This window comes from Olea europaea, unplaced genomic scaffold, assembly GCF_002742605.1.
Source record: "Olea europaea var. sylvestris unplaced genomic scaffold, O_europaea_v1 scaffold2865, whole genome shotgun sequence".
NCBI classification, from domain to species: Eukaryota; Viridiplantae; Streptophyta; class Magnoliopsida; order Lamiales; family Oleaceae; genus Olea; species Olea europaea.
The window spans coordinates 116293-136859 of record NW_019247179.1 but is presented as its reverse complement, the minus strand read 5'-3'; the positions used below and the strand labels follow the sequence as shown (position 1 = coordinate 136859).

At 36.7% G+C, this 20567-nt stretch overlaps 1 pseudogene; it reads right to left on the bottom strand.

Annotated features, from left to right (window-relative positions):
* Positions 1-10865: 10865 nt before the first annotated feature.
* On the bottom strand, positions 10866-19706 carry LOC111384198 (annotated as a pseudogene).
* Between the last annotated feature and the right edge of the window lie 861 nt (positions 19707-20567).

The window sequence follows — 20567 nt, the reverse complement described above, 5'->3', positions numbered from 1 at the left end:
AAGACGTGTAGACTGGATAATCAGAAGGTGTATTCCTATGGAAGAGACGAAATCAATTATGGAGCATTGTCATTCCTCACCTTATGGAGGTCATTTTGGTCCTACCCGAACTCATCCAAGTTATTACAATCGGGATTCTATTGGCCAACTCTCTTCAAAGATTTTTATGCCTTTGTGAAAACATGTGACCGTTGTCAGCACACCGGAAATGTCTCGAGATATCATGAGCTACCCATGACTAATGTGCTTGAAGTGGAATTGTTTGATGTATGGGGCATAGATTTCATGGGCCCTTTCCACCATCTTTCGGTCAAGCATACATTCTTCTTGTAGTGGATTATGTGTCCAAATAGGTTGAAGCCATTGCTATTCCAATAAATGATGCAAAGGTAGTTTTGAAATTCCAATAGAAAAATATCTTCACTTGATTTGACACTCCTAGAGCAATCATAAGTGATGAAGGAATGCATTTCATTAACAAACTTGTCAACTCTCTTTTAGCCAAATACAATGTCAAGCACAAAGTAGCACTTGTCTACGAGCTCCAGACAAATGGGCAAGTAGAAATTTCCAACTGAGAGATTAAGCAGATATTGGAGAAAACAGTGAGCACAAATTGAAAAGATTGGGCGCAGAAGCTTGATAACGCACTTGGGCATACTGAGCAGCTTTCAAAACACCAACAGGAATGTCACCCTACCGCCTGGTATTTGGCAAGGCATGTTACCTGCCAGTTGAATTGGAATATTGAGCCTATTGTACAGTCAAAAAGTTGAATCTGGATATGAAATTGGCTGGTACCTAGCAATTGCTACAACTTAATGAATTGGAAGAATTTTGGAATGATGCTTATGAAAACGCAAAAATATACAAAGAACGAATGAAACTGTGGCATAATAAGAGAGTCTTTGTGAGAGAATTCAAGTCGAGAGAACGGGTCCTTCTATTCAACTCTCGACTAAAGCTATTTCTAGGAAATATTAGATCACCGTGGTCAGGGTTGTTCGTGGTACGCAAGGTTTTTCCTTACGATGTGGTAGAATTGGTGAGCAAAGATGGAACATCTTTTCAGGCAAATGGTCAACGCCTCAAACACTATTATGGAGAAGAAGATCGATATGTGAAAGAAATTGCTCTCAAAGAAACAGATTAAATCCATATCACGTCCAACTAATGACGTAAAAGAAGCGCTTATTGGGAGACAACCCAAATTCTATTCCTGAATTTCTTTGCACTAGTTAGGCATTTCATTCTTCGTAGGCAACATTAATAACATCGTTTCCTTTTTGTTTTTGTAGGGGCATACTCAATTATGGTAGCATCAACACTACAATCAACATGGGAAAGAGGGATAAAATTGAGGTCATTTCTTAAAAAAAATTTAAAAATTTTTCCGAATTGCTGGCACTGTGGTGCCCAGTTTGGGTGCTGTAGCGCCAACCATTGCGACGCCTCGTTTGGGCGCCATAGCTCCCACTTATTTTAAAAAAAAAAACAGATTTTTTTCTTTTTCTCTTTTAATTCATTTTAACCTAAAACCCCCCCTTCCTTCCCTCTATATCTTTCGACTCCCTCCCCTTCCCCCAGTTTGAACCCTAGCCACTTTTTCCATTAATCCACATTTTTATTGCTTCCATATCCACCACTCCCTTCACATTGTGGTTAGACTAAAGAATCTTCTCCTACAAGGTAAGGAATTTTCATAGTTAGTTTGTCTTTTTTCTTCATTGCATAATTCTTAACTTTGTGGGGATCCCGTTTGATTGGTTGATTGGGTGACTTTAGGAAGGAAGAAGCATTATTACTTGGATATAAATTGCTATTATTAGAAAGTGTATTAAGCTTGCTTGAGTTTTGTGTATGCAAGGTGTTTGAAGTATTGCCTAAGTGACCTCTAGGAAGAAATTGTGCACTTATATTGTGGATTGCGATATTGTTTGCTTACACAATCTATAAAGGTAATGTAAGACATGCTTCCTAAAAAGAAATCCAAAGTCTATGCCTCTTCATCTACTACGGCATTGGATTGGAAGAGATTCATTAGTCTCGAAGCATAAGAGCGCTATAAGCAAAGTGTAATACACCGAAATTGCATTCCAGAAAGAGGTTTTGAGAACTTGTTGATCGAGAAAATAGAAAATCTGGGATGGACAACATTTTCTATGCAACCTAGAGCTGCCTCCATCCCCCTAGTCAAGGAATTCTACACCAATGCAAACGAACATGATGACTTTAAAGTGTTTGTACGAGGTCAAAGGATCCTCTTTGACAATGCCTCCATAAATAGATTCTATAACACCTGAGGATGATTACTTTAGGTTGCATGAGGAAGGAGTTGATCCTACAACCTTACTTCGTACCTTGACTCGAGAAGGGGCTGAATGGAAATGGAATGCAAGTGATGTGACAAATTTTCCTGCTTCGGGCTTGACAGGCAATTGTAAGGCTTGGCACCACTTCATATCTGCCAAACTCATGTCTAATAGCAACATTAGTGAGGTGACCGAGGACCGTGCTGTATTGAACTATGCCATTCAGAAGGTGTACTCAATTAACGTCAGCAAGGTCATACAGAATAGCATCCTGCGCATATTGGCTGGCTCTGCTACCAGTAGTTTAGGACATCCATCGCTCATACATGATCTCTGTATCCAAAGAGTTGTCACACAAGGGAATCCGATGAAGTTCTACAACCTAAGCCCCTTCTCACGTGGGAACTCCGAAATAAACTCGAGGGACGTCGGCACAGGCCCAGTTTATCTCAATCTTTTGGCCCGGCTCAACACCTTTCCCAGCCTCTGCCTAGTGTTACTACAGGATGCAATCGTAGATGAATCACCTGGAGAAATCAATCTACACCCAATTTCAATATCAGAATGTTTGCATTGCAGTCATGGCTTCTGCCCATCCTGAGCTGACCTTTTCTCCACCACCGCAATTCCCACCTTCCCGCCCTACCAGACGGCGATGAGGACACTTAGTGTCCTCCTAAGGTATCCTCCATTTTTTTTTCACTTTCATATTGAGGACAATGTGTCATCTAAGTTTGGGTGGGGGAGTTTTCTAATTTTTAATTGTTTTGTGTGTTGCCTCTTTATTTCCATGTTACATGTGTGCGAAAAAAAAAACCTTTCCTATTTTGCATGCTTGTGTGAATTGGACAACATTGTTGACAATGCTGCATATGTTTGGGAATGTGAATTGATGGTGGATTATGAATAAGTTATGTTCTTGAGTCAGATTGTTACTTTCCTTTGCAAATAGTTGTGATTTAACTACATGAAAATGGAGTATAGCGTTGGAAAAGAACCGGTCGATTCATAATTGGAATAGGCTAAACTAGTGACCCCCCATAGATGAATTCAAACAATTGCTAAACCTAAACAATACACATCCCTTAACCAACTTTAGGACGGTTTAGATGGTGAAACTATTGTAGGGAAACTAAACCTAAACAATACACATCCCTTAACCAACTTTAGGACGGTTTAGATGGTGGAACTATTGTAGGGAGACATGAATGTGGATGCAGTTTCCATGTGTGCTATATTCTGTGTGATTGTCTGAGACAAATGGGATGAAAATTGGGTGAAAACCTTAAGATAAGGTTTGGCTTTCGAGAATGAGTTTTAATAAGGGGCATTGCACTAATAAAATAAATAAATAAATAAAAATAAAATAATATTTGCGTGAAACGTCTCCTCGTAGCCTTTTATGACCCGAGTGATTAAGCCTGTAAAGGTTTAAAACCTGGTGCCCTAAAGCTATCTGGTTTGGGAGTCACTGCCTAAAACTCGCTACAGGGGTCATTTAAAAAGCTTAATTGAGTATATGCACTTGAGATATAAAAAAATAAAAAAAATAAATTTGAAACCACTTTGTATGCCTTGATTAAGCCCCGAACACTTGTTTTAGAAGATTAAGCTTTTAACAAGGGTGGTAACTTGATTGATTCTTGACGGTTGATGCAGTAAAAAATAGGAGAAACTTCATCTACTGATAAGTCGAACTACAACAGAGACATCCAACTAAGCAAGAGAGGGTAAAGAATAGTAATTAACAAAAAAAAAACTACAATTTTTACCTCGAAAAAGAGTGAAAAGAAAATAAGTTTGGGAGTGTGCGAAACCTCACGAGCGGTGTAAGAAAATAGTGGACTTTTACGGTCGGGAAATGAACCAGTCCAGAAATGTCTAGCATTGTACTCTCCACACATACACACACGTTTGCATTGGAACGATAAGAATTTGTCCATTGCACTATAACTTTGAAATGGTTCATGAATTCGATATCGTATTTTCAACGTTGAGCCATAAAAGAACAATGTGTCAAAGTGGTTTCTGAATTGCATGTCTTATGTGATGAGTTCAATTCACTCATCAATTTAGCACCTTCAAATTTTAGTTTTAGCGTTGTCGTTGAGCACATTTGAACGTTTTGATGTGGGTTTTCATTTTGTTTTGTAGCTTAGACAAGTTTTAAGAAAACACCACATTTTGGAGTTGTGATGAAGCCGTAATGAAGATCATAAAATTCACGTATGAAGTGAGGATAATCAAATGAAAAGAACATGGCAATGAAGCATGAAAATTGAACAAAACAAGAAGAGGCAGCTTCATGGATGGTGTGACGCAGGGCGCCCAAGGAAAAAGGAAAAAAATCAACAGAAAGTTGGGTGCTGCGGCACCCAACATAAAAAAAGATTCAGCACCAGTAGTAAAAAAAAAAAGTCGCGGCGCTAATTCTGGGCGCTGCGACGCCCGACACAAAAATAGGAAACTGAATTTTTCTTGGCCCAGATCTGATCCCTCTCATCTTGTAACTTTTGGAAAAGATAAATACTAGGAAAAAAAGATCAAAAAGGAGGGTTTTTCTGGCATTGAAAAAAGAGAACTCAGGACAAAAACTGGAGATCAAGAAATTCAATGAGGAAGATCTACAATCATTGGGAGAAGATTCAAAGCATCAACTGAGTTTTTTTCTAATCTCTTCTTCTCTATGCTTGTTTATCTATAATTTAGAAAATCCTTTCCATCAATCATAAACTAAATTCTTAGATCTAAGGTTCATGTAACCTAACTTGATACAATGTTTGGATATTGATACGGTATTTCCTTAATTTTTCAGTATTTATTTGTGTTATTCATGCTTACTGCTTTCAATTACTTCATCAATGGTTGAATGAATTGATGTATTGAATTTCGGCACTCGAGAGCAGGAGATTTGATCTTGATCTACGAGTAACACAACTTAGATTTCGTGGATTTCGAGAGAAAGCATGAATTCTTTGAGGCTTAATTCCAATTGAGAACCAAGGGCTTAATAATTTTTATTGATCTAATATGGAATAGAGATATTGGGATTAGAGTATAGAAATAAATTCTGTTCGGCACTCGAGAGAGAGAATGAGATTAATTTACGATTCTTGCCTATAAATTGAGAATAATTTAATGAATTAACCATTAAGATTGAACGACATTGTTGATAGGGTGGTAAAATCATTCCCTAGACCTCGTTGCATTGATTATTTTTATATATTTCATGTTGAGTTATTTGAATTGCCATTTTATTTACAACATATTAATTTAGCATAAACTTATCAATTCAAAAATTGGGTTTCTAAATATAGTAGAAGTTAAAATAATTATAGTATTCGATAAGAATCAAACAACAATCCCTGTGGATTCGACAATTCAATTATATCAATATATTACAAAACTTGACACTATACACTTGCGGTTAAACCAAATTGCATAAAACGCGTGGCACCATTCACGAATGAAGCATGTGACTACTGATTTTCATTTCATTCTTGATCAAGTTCAAATTGGTCTTCTTCAGGTTGCACATGTTTCTTCTGTAGATCAACTTGCTGATGCTTTAATAAAATCACTTCTTAGAGCTAGATTTCTTCTTCTCAAGGATAAGAATTTAGGGATGTCAACGAGCCGAGTTGAGCCGAAACTCGGCTCGGGCTCGGCTCGAGCAAAATCAAACTAGCTTTTTTGAGCCCGAGTCAAGAAAAACAAGGCTCGGCCCTTAGCGAGCCAAGCCAGGCCAGCATTTTTTTTTCATAGCAACAAGATTACAAATCTAACATTTTTTTTAAAGATTTAAAAATTGCATAAATTTATACAAGTTACAAATTAAATAAAAATTACAACTTATAAAATTGCATAAGTTATACGAATTACAAATTAATAAAAGTTACAACTTACAACCCTCTTCATTTTTTTGGGCTTAGGACTGGCTACATAATGTAGGCGGAGTTAAAATTGTACACGAATAAAATATGTCGTGTATAATATTTTTGAAACAAATAAATTTAAAAATTACATAGTTTTTTGAAATAAATTATTTTAAAATCTTACAACATTCTATGTTTGAATCTTCTGTAACTCTTCGGCTATTATACTGTCAACATGTTCTTGAACACATAATTCTGCACATCCTTAGTCTTTCAAATATATTAAAATCTCCAATATATCTTCTTTTAGTATTGAACGTTCATCTGATAAAATTCGACCACCTAAATTGAATGCAGCCTCCAATGCTACCGTAGATATCGGAGGTGTTAGTAGACCACGTGCAATTTTTTATACAATTGGATATTGCCTTTCATTATACCTATACCAATTTAGAAAACTAAATTCCTGTAATTCTTTTGGAGGTAACACACTACGAACGTCCACACACATATATCTAGTTAACTCAGAGGGAATTTCAAAATTTATACCACACCGACATTTATCGCTCTAGACATTGATGAACTAGAACTAAATGAGGGAACACTTGTATTGCTTTCCAAATAATTTCATAAATCATCTAAATTTGTTGAAATATTTCTTGCAAAAGAACTTTGGGAAGTAAAGCTACACTGACCTTTTTTTTTCAGCATAATAATTATACATTTCACATAACATAGATTTTATATGCACATGTGATAATTCCACATTCATGAAATTTGATATTCCATTTACAATGGCTTTTGTGCCAATCAAATTAAGTCGAGGGTCTATTAATAAACCTAATATAAATAAAGAGAGCAATTCTTCCCAATATTTATGAAATTTTAACTCTATAGAGCAGATTACGTCAGAAAAAGTGGCAAATTACTGTATTTATGAAATGTAGAAAAAATGTTATAAAATAAGTAAAGATGTAGGGTAATAAACTCTATTACATTCATTTGTAGCATCGAAAAAATGATTTTAAGAATTTTTTCACGTGAAATGCAATAGACCATTCTCAATTTTCTAAATTATGTTTGGGTTCGTATGTATGCTTACCATTATAATTTAATGAAATTATTTTATCGTAATTTTCACACAAATGTAACATAAGACATGTAGAGTTCTATCTACATGTTACATCAGTGGCGAATAATTTCTCATGTAAGCCATACTCTACACATAAACTGTTAAATGCTTACTTTCTTGTTGGTGACACAGTAATAAAATTTATTGCTTATCTAATTTTATTTAAAGGAGAACTTATATGTTCTAATTCAACTTTTGCAATCAAATTGATAATATAGCATACACAACGTTGATGAAAAATAAAGTTCCAAATGTAGGGTTAAGATCATTAATAAATCTTTCGATAACACTTTTAATCACACTAGCATTATTAAGAGTAAAACTTCGAACCATATCTTGCATACCATATCCTGTATGATATCTTTTAAGGTCATGTATATGTTAGAAAAATTATAAGGATATTCTACACATCTGAATGCAATAATCATTTTATGTAAAAGCCACAGACGATCAATATAATGAGCCGTAACAACAATATAACATTTTCTATTATCACTGATCCATAAATCAGAGGTAAGTGATATAACACTATTAAAAGTTTTTAGACCTTCAATAGCAACTTTTTTTGTTATATAATTTTATAGTATTCGAACGAAAAGTATTTCTACAATAAAAAGAATACCTGGGTTGGAGATAATTCTACACGAGCCGAGTAAAGTGTACCGAGTCTATCATCATAAGCGTCATCTCTATTGCAGTTACGTACGCAACTATTCCTTCGGGAAATCTTTCCTGTGAATATACAAAGGTGGAAAGAGTAGAAAAAAATTTCCAAACACTAGTTCGGTTTGTTTCAAGTCGAGATTGACTAGTTTTATTTTACAACTCCTTAATATGTGTTTATTTAAATGCTTTGTGCTTGAACCAGTCTTTCAACTAAGTTCTTTGCCACTGTAATTGCAACTTGCTTTCCAAATATCTACTCCATTTTGAACACCAATTTTTTTACGTTTCATATGTTGCCAACAATCCAAAAATTCTTTTTTCGGCCTTTTAATTTCGAGTATTTCTTCCTCTTCAATATTTTCTAAATCAATTGAAATATTTTGAGATGCATCGTAACCGGATGGAGTACTCGAGCTACCCTTAAAATGATTAAGCTCATCACTAGTAAAATCCATTTATAGCTAGTATAGTATAAAATATTGAGTGAAAGAAATTGAATATTGAATATTAACGGCAGTTTTTTTGACCTTTCTTCTTTTTTTTAAAATATTTTTTTTTGTAATTTCGGTTCAGCTCATGAGCCAGCCTGTTTAGCTCATCGAGTCACAATGGGTCGGCTCGAGCTAGGGCCGACACCATAAAATGGGGCTTGGCTTGAGCCTAGGCACGCTTCATCCGAGCCACGAGTAGGGCCAGCTTGGGCTTTTCTCGAGCCGAGCCATGGGTCGCCCGATCCACCGAGCCGATTTGACATCCCTAAATAAGATTAGCTTCTCCTCTCAAGCTCCAACTTGAGAGGGTATAATGACAGATGTGCTGTAAATATACCTCAAGTGTTGAAGATAAAAATTCTATCTAATAGTTATAACAAATCAGATAGAGTTTTTATATATTAAAACTTTGTAATTCAATTCCTTGTATTTAGGCTCGTGACTAGATAATTTGTTGTATCTTGGCTAATATACTTTGCGATAGTATTCAATAAACATACCACAATTTCTCTCAATCTTATGTTTTGTTAGTATGTATAATGTATGGGAAAATTGGGGAAATTGCACGATCACTCTCCAACCTATTGTTTTAGTAACAAATAGCCTCTAAACACTAAGAGCATCTCCAATACAACAAGAATACCGTTATCTAGCATCACTGTCGTTCTAAAAAATATTATATGATAGACTAAATTAAAAGTAGAACTGTGTGATTTATTTAATTTCACTTAGTACTATCTAAATTAGTCGGTGGTGCTAAATATCGTTATTCATATAATAATGTGAATTATTGTACACGTGACACGCAAAATGGAAAAAGAGAGAAGCATATGATATGGTAGAGAAATAATGAAAAAGAATTATAAAAAAAAATTAAATTAAATGGAAATGTCAAGCAAACTTTTCGTCCTTCACATTTGTCCTTGTCACGTAAATATTTTGGATTGATGCAGCATGCTTTTTGGTGCAATCTACGATTTCATTGGAAATGCTCTAAGAAGTAAATTAGTCTATCTCTCATGAAATTCATATTTGATTAATGTTTAATAAAAGAAATTAAATTTTTTTTTTATTCACACTTCGAAAGATCAATAAGTATTATTCACCCTATATAATATTAAATCTTAATATAAATCTTGTAAAAGTATCAAGTATGCATCACTTTAAATTCCAACCAACATCCCAATTAAGAAATACAGCTAATTTTATAAAGCTTGTATGACTGGTGAGCATTGAATTTTCCCCGTTTTCCGTTGTTGACGAATGATTATGCAACTACAATGATTAATTTGCTCCTTTTCAAGAATTGGAGACTGATATGATGCTAGACAATAGTTTGAGGACTAATAACATGCAGGTTTGCGCTGTCAGTTTGTTTGCTCTGATGTACCCTCAATGTGATGTACGTAAACTGGGGCCGTAGGGTCCGCTGGATTGATCAGTTCTTGTGTGTCCAGTAAAGTGGCTGTGCTTTTTCTGTTTGTACTCCGTGAAATGAAATAAGAAAGCCATGGCGTATAACTTCTGATAAAATCAGAAAAAGGAAATTCTCTATTTCCCATTTTCTTTTGCTATTTCGTTGAGTCTTTGTAAAGCACAACAAAATAATACTTGAAGGAAGAATATCTCCGTTATGGGGCACACCAATTAAGGTTTTCGAGATGTGACAGGGGCGATCGAGTTTCGATTTGACACGTGTGGGCAGCTAATGACCCTGTATCATGTAGCGATAATGCTTATTTCTAAGATCGCCAACATCTAGACACACGATTTATTTTATCAAAAAGTGCAGTAATAATATAATAATATGCAAATATTTTCCTAACATCTTACTCATAGGTTGCTTCTATACCAATTCTTCGAGCTTGCTGACCTAAGAATGAGGAAAAGGCTGCTTTTAAGTGTCAAACCTCGAGCAAAACTTCTTGTCCGTTAAATTATGGCAATCGGACCGTAGCATTCTTCCTATATGATCCGGGCAGTTGCAAATATTTTAGATTAGCACGATCAGAACTTAATGATATCATAAATTGTAACAAAAATTACGAAACTACTGTTTAATAATCTGACATGAAAAGGAAGAGGGAGGGGGGGGGGGTCCAAGCAGAGACTGGATGACATGTTATGAGGATACATGTAAAATACATATATAAATTGCAGGTTACTGAATACATGAATGAAAATCATTTGAAAACAGTTAAACAGACACTGGTTAAATAAAATTCAGAATTGCACAAATGTCATCATTCTAAGAACTAAAGAAAAAGACCTATATTGACGACAATTTTCCTCCATAACCTATAGTATAACCTCCTATAGTTTTGTCCCCCAACCAAAAGTGTCAAAGACAAGGTGGGTAAGTACTATACAAAGATTATTTGTTAACAGCTCACATACATCTGATCAACGTATATATACCAATCAGCTAAGAAATCAATGGTAGATCTTCACTCTCTAGCCTGATGGTGTGTTCGAGTTTATCCTGCTAGCTGCTGGGCAGGGTCGGTCCTGTGTTTGTCGGGGCCCGAGGCAAAGTCCAAAAATTAGGCCCCCAAAACCAACGTAAATACAAAATTCAACGATATATTATGTAAAATATTGCCAACTTAAAACTTAACATTAGAACAACAAACAAATATCTCAATCATCTCACAATTAATGAAAAAACTATTTTTCTTTTCCTTCTTCTAATATTAAAAAAAAAAAAAAAAACTTTTGAGTCAAAATAGGCCCCCAATGGTCTTGGGCCTGAGCCATATGTCTCATTTGCCTGGCCACGGGACCGGCTCTGCTGCTAGGGATGAGGACAGGTTCATTACTCGAAGTTTTCATTGCAGCAATTTCTTCCAAGCGTTTCCATGTCGCTTCTCGTATCATCCGGGTTCCTTCTTCTCTTGCTTTGTCTTCTTGGAACTTGAGCAAACATTCCTCGAACAGCTTGGGAACTGTGTCACTGAAAATTTTCTGGACATTTAGTGTCAAGCTCTGTACAGCCTGGTTCCAGTGATTTTTTCCCTTCCAATGCAGGGAAGATAATTGGGAGTATTACTTTACGATTTTGTTTGATAAGGTTCTCGATATGATCATTGTTCCACAAAAATAAAGCCCTCTCTGCAACCTGGAGAAACAAGAATTGTACAATGAAAATGGAGTTATCACCTTCTTTAGTTAGAAAGCATATTATTGAATTAAAAAATATCATAAATTACAGTCATCATCAAGGAAAAGATAAGCTCTGGAATGCCATATAAACTATGCAGAGTACAAAATATATAGGAAGTATTAATAATCTGAATCATCTCAATAATATCAAGAGTCAGATTTAATTAGGAAAATTGGGTCGGGGAAAGGGACTTCCACAAATCTAAAACGCAGTTACATTTCACACATGTTTGGGAAGTGATTTTAATCGGTTTAAATTATGATTAGATAGGAACAATTCGTGGATAAGATGGTATTACTTATGGGTTTAACAAAAATTGTGGACAAAAAATATGTTTTGACCAAATATGATTATAAATTAAATAGGTGTTAAGCAAGCATTTCATTGCCGATTAGGGCAAAAAAAGGAGAGCTTTTCATCATTGTACTAGTAATGGCATCTTATTTCAGAAAGTAATGATACGGAACAGAATGACATTAGCACAAGAATGAAACCTTTTCACAGTTAACAATATTATACTTGTAAGGCATGTTTGGTAAGACTAGATAGTGCTGGAATGTATTAAAGTAGAAAAGAAACCAACATCTCCCGTACTACTTACCAAACATAGTATCCCAATGCATTCACACGCACACTTCCTTAAAAGTTTACATCACAAACACTTTAGTTAGGGTAGCGTGTTCTTGCTGGACACTTGTCGATACTGGCAATCCTCGAATACTCTACAAATAATCATTTTTCTTTTTTTTTTACTAGAAATATTATATGTTTTTAACTCAAAGTTATTAGTAAATAACAAATAGGTATTCATCTTTAAAAGCTTTCAACAAGAAAAATTAATAACAAGTATAAGATCAAATTTATACTGTATAAATGAAGAATTTAAAAAAAATTTAATCCACGTGTTAGCGACATGTCGTTATAGTACTTTTTTGAAAAAAATCATGTGTCAACGTACACTTGTCGGACACAAACGTCCATGTTGTTGCATTGTAGTATAAAAGGAAAACAAAAATATTCTAACCTACAGAGATGGTTTTAGGAAATTTAAGAATGTTTAGAAGACATCATTGTGAATTTTGACGGGAATTGGTAATTTAACATAACATACAGCCATAAATACATAATTAGAAGTTTGCTAGTACTGAAGTTTATAATTGGAAATAAATATTCCGTGCTTGCTTGTGATTGCTTCTAAGTACGTATAAGCTATGGATCCTATGATATGTGTGGAAAATGAGTAGGTAGTAAGTCGTGCTCCTACGAAATGTGAGTTAAAAAAATATGTTTCATCAGCCTAAAAAGAAAGGTTAAGCTTTGGCAAACATACACTAGATCAATAAATACGGATATGGGCCCCTCGGGGCACAGCTCAACTGGTGGATCAATCAACATTTGTCTTGCTTTCAGCGGCAGGGTGGAGGTTCGAATCTTGATGGGGAACCTGCGGTCAGATTTATTTGGTATGAAGCAATCATTTTGGAGGAGGATCTCTTGTGCGCAGAAGTGTACAGGCGGTGGGGGAACCTCTGATCCAGTTGAGGCATAACCTGCGATTTACCCCCTCCAAGGTTTTAGGGGCAAGGATCTTGGAGGGTTCAAGATTTAGTCTAGTGTAAGTTGGGATACCTGGATATCAAAAAAATATATATAAAAAAAATAAATAAATACGGAAAGCTGATAGAAGACTGGGTAGTTCATTCTCTTGTGCGCAGAAGTGTACAGGCGGTGGGGGAACCTCTGATCCAGTTGAGGCATAACCTGCGATTTACCCCCTCCAAGGTTTTAGGGGCAAGGATCTTGGGGGGTTCAAGATTTAGTCTAGTGTAAGTTGGGATACCTGGATATCAAAAAAATATATATAAAAAAAATAAATAAATACGGAAAGCTGATAGAAGACTGGGTAGTTCATTGTTATTACAATCAGGATTTCTCTCATCCAATCAACACTTCACGTTCATGGTACATCAATGAATTCTGGAGTTCGTATTTTTCTCAAAAAGATTATGTGATTACCTGCTATTCGCAGCACTTATAGTGTATGATCCACAAAGCTCAAATTATAATTTAAGTGGGTCGAGCAAGCTTTTTATCCACACATCATGTAGAACCACTACTCTTTACCCATTATTTATCACACATATTTTTGGGAACTGCAGTAAAAAGTTTTTAATTTAAGCTCCCAAACAAGCACAAAGACAGAGCTTATACAGTTTCCAAAATATGGCAGGCAGAACCAAATCAGAGCATGCTTGGCTGAATAAGCTCCTATGTTTTTCCACTACACCTGGGATGATGCCCAAAAATAGAAATGAACTAGAACCAAAAAATTGGAGTAGAAATAAAAGCAATAAACTTGAGATTAAGGGAGTTAAAATTGCTAAGTTTTTAGTTACAAGGCATCAAAATCAGTAATGATGACTATTAAAATGAATTTGATGTGTAATCTAGATGAATGTGTATATAGGAGTTGAACAGTAAATGGTCTCCAACCATAAACCAGTTTGGGTATCATAACTTGTTGAAAGAATCATGAAGAGAAATGAACTGTAAGGAAATATTGCTGAGCCTAGTAAAACAACAAACCTGAAAATGAGAACTGCTGAGACAGCGACCAATTCGGGAGGCTGAGTTGCTTCTAAGACTTCCTCCAGCTCACCTAAGAACATCACCTCCTTCGAACTTTTTGTGATAGGCCAATATTTCAGTAAGCCCCTTATGACAATATCAGCTAGTTTGCAATCCTTTTCAACAAATTGTGTAATGCAATAAGACAACTGCTGATAGTACATAAGTATAAACTTGGGTTTGTGAAGCGGAATAAGTGACCGGACGAGGAAGAGTTTAAGCTCTTACTTTAATGGCAATGCAAATCCATTTATAATACTTCCCAAAATCTCCAAGAGTTCTGCAATTCCATTATGCTTCTCGGTTTCAAAAATAAACCAGTAGAATATATTGTTGATAGCTTTTCTAATGTATGGACGGTGCACCATGAACTTTCCATAAATACGGTACAAAACTGTCTTCAAGTACTCCCTTTCTCGGGGATCTTCTGAATCAAAGAGATCTAATAATCTTAAAATGAAAGAGTGATCTATGTACCGCTTAGCCAACTTTGCATCTGTCTCCGGCGAAGCCACAAACCTGAGAAGGAATTCGTAGACAATTTGCAGATGGGGCCATGCAGCGTCCATCAAGGGCTCCTCTTCTTCTAAATCAACACCCTCTAAAACTTTGTTTTCCCGAGATTGAGCCCCTGTTTGTTGGCCATTTTTTTCTCCATTTTAGAAGAAATCAAGCCGTTTATGGGCCCGACCAAGCAGTTTTTGTTGATTGACCTCTCAGAATTTGTAAAAATTGCAGGAAACCAACGGTCTAAAAATGCATTCCCATTTGCTAAAAATGGGAAACAAACATAGGCCGAGTAGAGACCGCCCTGAACAAATTAAGGGCTACCATTCTGACACTCTCTTGCATAACGGTTTCTGTGAATTTCGCATTTGCGAAGGTGATGTAGTCAACAAGCTCCTCCAATGTCTGTTTCTTGATGTCTTTTTCTTTCAAATTCTTCATTGGGTCAGTAAAGTCAAATACCACACAACTCAAATTCAGCTTTTTCATAAACAAGTTTTGCTTCTCAGAATTAGGGACATCTCTAAAACTGGGCAGTGCTTCAAACACAACTACCGCATCCCATTCACCTTCGCATTAGATGTTTGGCACGAATCTGAAGTTGGATTAATCCCTGAAAGAGATGTAGCATTTGAATTGCCCAACCGAGACTTTGTAGTATTATTGCTTCTCGAAGTAGAAGAATTTGAAGATGAAGTAGAGGATCCTCCATCACGATTATCCCCTAACTGTTGGGACCGATTGACCAATAATGCAGGAATTGAGATTTAATGAATACAACTTGTTGGAATTGAAGTATTGAACAAGATCACAAATAACCCAAGAACAAGATTAAAGTAAGTAAAAGAAGAACTGACAGAAGGAACGATGTTTTATTAATTCACTATGAAAGGAGAGTACAATACATCAAAAGGCTTCAATAAAACTGACAGAGGAGCCTTGTATTTATAGTATAAAATCTAGCCCTAAAAGAGTCCAAAAAAAGGTAAGGAATCTAATACAATTTAGACTCCTATTTGAGTCACACTTCTAACAATCTCGACCTTAGCTCAAATTCTGGTGCAACGAACGAAGCTCCAAAATTTCTCCACCTCGAGAAATGATCCGTCTGCATCAGAATAACCAAGCTCCTCAACACAGTAACCAAACTCTCCACGAAAACATGTTCCTCCGCCCGGCGTCCACACGCAACACCTGAACCCAAACCCGGGTTTCCAAAATTCCTCCTAGAATTAACAATCACTGAATAGAGTCGAAGCACATCCTGTAGCACAAACCACACCAAATGCACAATCAGAAGGTCCCTTGCCAATATTGTCACCTTCAATGATTTCTAAAGCATTACAGGCATCTCCAAAACTATACCTACGCTCCATGAGTTCATTGGCATTACAAGAACACAGTGTACCCGCTAAAATTGGTGGCAAAGCGGAATCACCAACAGGGGCGGATCTAGGTTCCACGTTCAACTAGGGCGGTTGACTTTGACTATTGATCGTTGACCGTCGATAATCAACATCATATTAAAATTTGATTAAAAAATCACAATTCTTAGTAATAATTCATAAATCCTAATTTCCTTTGCTACGACTATATGAATTAAACATTGATTCACTCTCACTAATTACTAATAACATGTACAACACTCAAGCCAGTCAGCACTTCGAGTCTCCAAATCTCCAACAGAGTCACTCAACTTAAGTCATCCAAGATTCCAAGTGCTCAACTGTTAGATATTTTTCATCATTTTGCATGTGTTTAATTTTTTTTTTTTGCAAATGATTTGCCGCGCCCTCGAAAGAGAATTTTATTTTCAAAAGTTTTTGAATATGTGCATCTGTTCATTTTTAACAGTCACTTTCAAGGGATACACCTATTCAAACAGTTGCCTCAGTGTCTATAAATTCTAGGCGAATTCTCGTTTGCAAACACATTAAACAATTTATTCTTCCTTCTTTCTCTTGGCATCAATCAATTATTTTCGAGTGTCTTCTTGGTTTGATCAAATAGTCACAATTTGAATCAAACGCTTCCATTGTACTGGGTAGTGGGTAACCGGTTTCTATATAATGGAACTATGGAAATGGAAGGGACCAACCAACCAAGGGTTTGCGATTTTGGGACTAATTTCAGGTTTAGGAGTTGGGAGAAATGTCAATTAAAACCAATATATCCAAAGATCCATGAACTATCCGTTTTAATGGATTCAATTTCCATATTTGGGCCAATTTCTTTTTTTTTAATAGGCCCGATTTCAGTTAGATTAGCCCAAAGAAAAAATTAATAAAGTGGTCGCACCATTCATTTCAAAATACCTAAAAAATTTCTCTTTCTCTCTCTGTCTCATCTCTTCCAAGCGTAGAATCGTCACGTGCAGCAGCCAAGACTTGCAGCCCTCGACAAAAACATTGTATTGTCGCCATTGCACGGCGTTAAGAGCTAACGCAGAAGACGATCAGTGACAGTCATGACACTTCGACGGCGTTGTGAGGCTGCTGACAGCGAATCCGATGACTCGCAGTGCGTGGTGAGGCGCTAATGATTTGTGTTGACGAAAAGTGGTGGCAGTGTCTAATCGACTTTGGCTCTATAACAATTGATGGACCAACATTACCTAACCACAGTCCATTACATGTTCCTTAAGTCTTCTCCGGTTGAAACTGAGTTCTTCCTCCTCCTCCTGGCTGACTTGCGCCATCTGCAATTGCCAACCCGGCGGCCACTGAACTGACTGAAGACTCCGACGGAGCCAGCACGCGCGGCCGCGCCCCCTCGTCGGGTGCTGGCTCCGCGCCTGATCACCAACACTCCCTTGAGCAAAGTTCTTAATTGACCCAGAGCCAAACCCGAGAGGTACTGTACCAAATTGAATGTCCACCACGGTACTGAACTTGTCCAAATGTCTCTGAACTGGTTCTGTGCTCCCCTGCAAGATGTACACCTGGGATTTCCTCCGTCCCTCCAGTACAACCCGGACACCCCTTCGAACCTTCAAGACTCCACCTCTACTAGAAAATTTGTACCCTTTTTCATCCAAGGTACTCAGTAATATGAGATTCTTTGTCAAGTCTAGAACATGGCGAACCTGATCAAGTGTCCTCACTGTTCCATCCCGCAGCCTCAATCTGACCCGATCGATTCCTGCAACCCGACAAGATTGGTTGTTTCCCGTGACAACTCCACCTTGCTTTATCGTCTCATATGTTTGAAACAAAGTCGTATTGGGACACATATGATACGAATAAGCAGAATCCAGAATCCACTCCTCAGGTTTGGATTTCCCATTAGATATAGCCAGCATCACATCTCCATCATCACAAAAATTTTCAGCAATATTAGTCTCGTTCGAATTACTTGATTGCCGCGCATGATTTGCATGTAATCACCTTTACCCTGCAACTTGTCGCAATCTTTCTTGATGCGTCCTTTCCTCTTGCAGTAATAACAATACACATTGCTGTACTTCACCTTCGATCTACCCCTCCGTTTATCACCATGAGTAACAAGAGCATCCCCACTCCTAGATGCAGGATCTCTAACCAACAACTCCATCTTTTCTTTTGAGAACAGGGCATCGTATACCTCCTCAATGGATAACGTGTCTCGACTATACAGAATAGTATCACGAAATGACGAAAAATAATTGGGTAGCGAACACAACAGGATCAATGCTAGATCCTCTTCATTATATTTTACCTCCAACGTATCCAAATCTGCAACGATCTCCTTGAACACAGCAAGGTGGTCCTACAGTGACCTTTCTTCCGCCATGCGATGAGAATACAACCTCTGCTTTAGAGTTAGTTTGCTTGTCAAACTCTTTGTCATGCACAACTGCTCCAGCTTGAACCACAAAGCAGCCGCTGTCTTCTCCTTTAAAACATCTTGCAGCAAATTGTTGGATAAATGAAGTTGAATTTGCGCTAAAGCCTTCCGATCCTTCCGTTGTTTCTCCTCCATAGATAAGTTTGTTGGCATCCTATCAAAACCCAGCAAAGCATCATCAAGATCCATCTGCGTCAACACAGCTCTCACCTTTACTTGTCACAGCGAAAATCTTGTATTGCGATCCAATGGCAGAATTTCATACTTCATCGAATTCATCTCTGAAAAATCTCAATCAAATCACGAGGAACTTGCAACCTGCAACACCCAAAACTGAAAACTATCGAACGTGCAAAGGGTAAAATAGTCCATAACCACAATTTTGCCCAAAACTGAAATTGGACACCACCACAAGGTCTGTCTCGTCGTCCAGAGAAAACTGCCTGAAGACATCGTCATCAAAAACTACCGCACACGCCGCCACTCTCCTCCCCGGAGTTCAACCGCCAGCGACTAGTCGGAAAACGCGCAGACGACCTGTGACCCTTTCTAGACCGTTTCTGCCTGCTGAGTTCACTGGTGGTGTTCGTTTCTCCAAACTCTTTTTGGTTTGACCAGAAAACGCAAAAATAGATTCGGCAGAAAATCAAAAAATTGGACAGATTCGTTTTTTGATTTTCTGGTAATTTTCAGACGATTTTTCGATCAGTTTCAAGCCAAAAATCCATTAATAACCCTGCTCTGATACCACTTGTTGGGACCGATTGACCAATAATGCAGGAATTGAGATTTAGTGAATACAACTTGTTGTAATTGAAGTATTGAACAAGATCACAAATAACCCAAGAACAAGATTAAAGTAAGTAAAAGAAGAATTGGCAGAAGGAACGATATTTTATTAATTCACTATGAAAGGAGAGTACAATACAACAAAAGGCTTCAATAAAACTGAAAGAGAAACCTTGTATTTATAGTATAAAATATAGCCCTAAAAGAGTCCCAAAAAAGGTAAGAAATCTAATACAATTTAGACTCCTATTTGAGTCACACTTCTAATACTAACTTGGTTTGTTTCCACGGAAGCCTATTGAGTATAATTTTAATCATCACCTACACCTAGAAATCACAGTCTTCTCCACACTAACTCAATAGCTAGTGACCAATCCAAATATGAAATTGCAGCCTCAATAATAGAGGACGCACAAGACATGCAAGAACCCTATCATTAAACCATTCCAATCACTAATTGTTACTCAGTGAGGATCTATCTCTCTTTTACAATAGCTATCGCCTCCATTGCCATAAGTACGAGCATGATCAATGTAATTTCAGATACCATACCTCTGTGATCTGAAAAATGAAAACGGAGAGGAAAAATTAAACCAAATTCAAATTAAAGAATATCGCACACCACTAGAAGTTGTACAAGCCACGATTATCGTCATTATCCAAACGAAAATAGAAAGATCTATTTATCTCTTTAAAGTAAAAAAAATTTACAAACCCTCCAATGTAATTCCCACTCTCATTAAGATTGTTATAATAATATATTAAACAAAGTCAAATTATTGTATGGCATAAGAATAGGTCTCTTAGTTGTGGACGTGGCTATTGAGATTTTGTGGTAGTGCATGAATTCATTAAGCTAGTTTTTAGGGAAATTTGTTATTTCTATTATTATATATAGTGCACGCATTTCAGTATGTAAATGTCAAGTGAAAGCAATTATTAATAATTCTCTTTTCTTTCATTCTTGTCCCAATTTATTTGCAGAGTACATTATTACTTCTCTTCTTCCACTTATTGATATGATCCAGGAGTCGAGCCCAACGAAGGCGAGTGTGAGACGAGACATGTTGATAGTCGATGGCGGACCAATGACGTGATCAAGGGAAAAGTAAGTGAAACAAGCGATGGGATTGCTCGTTTAAGAAACTATTGATGGAACCATGTTCGGGACTCAAAATG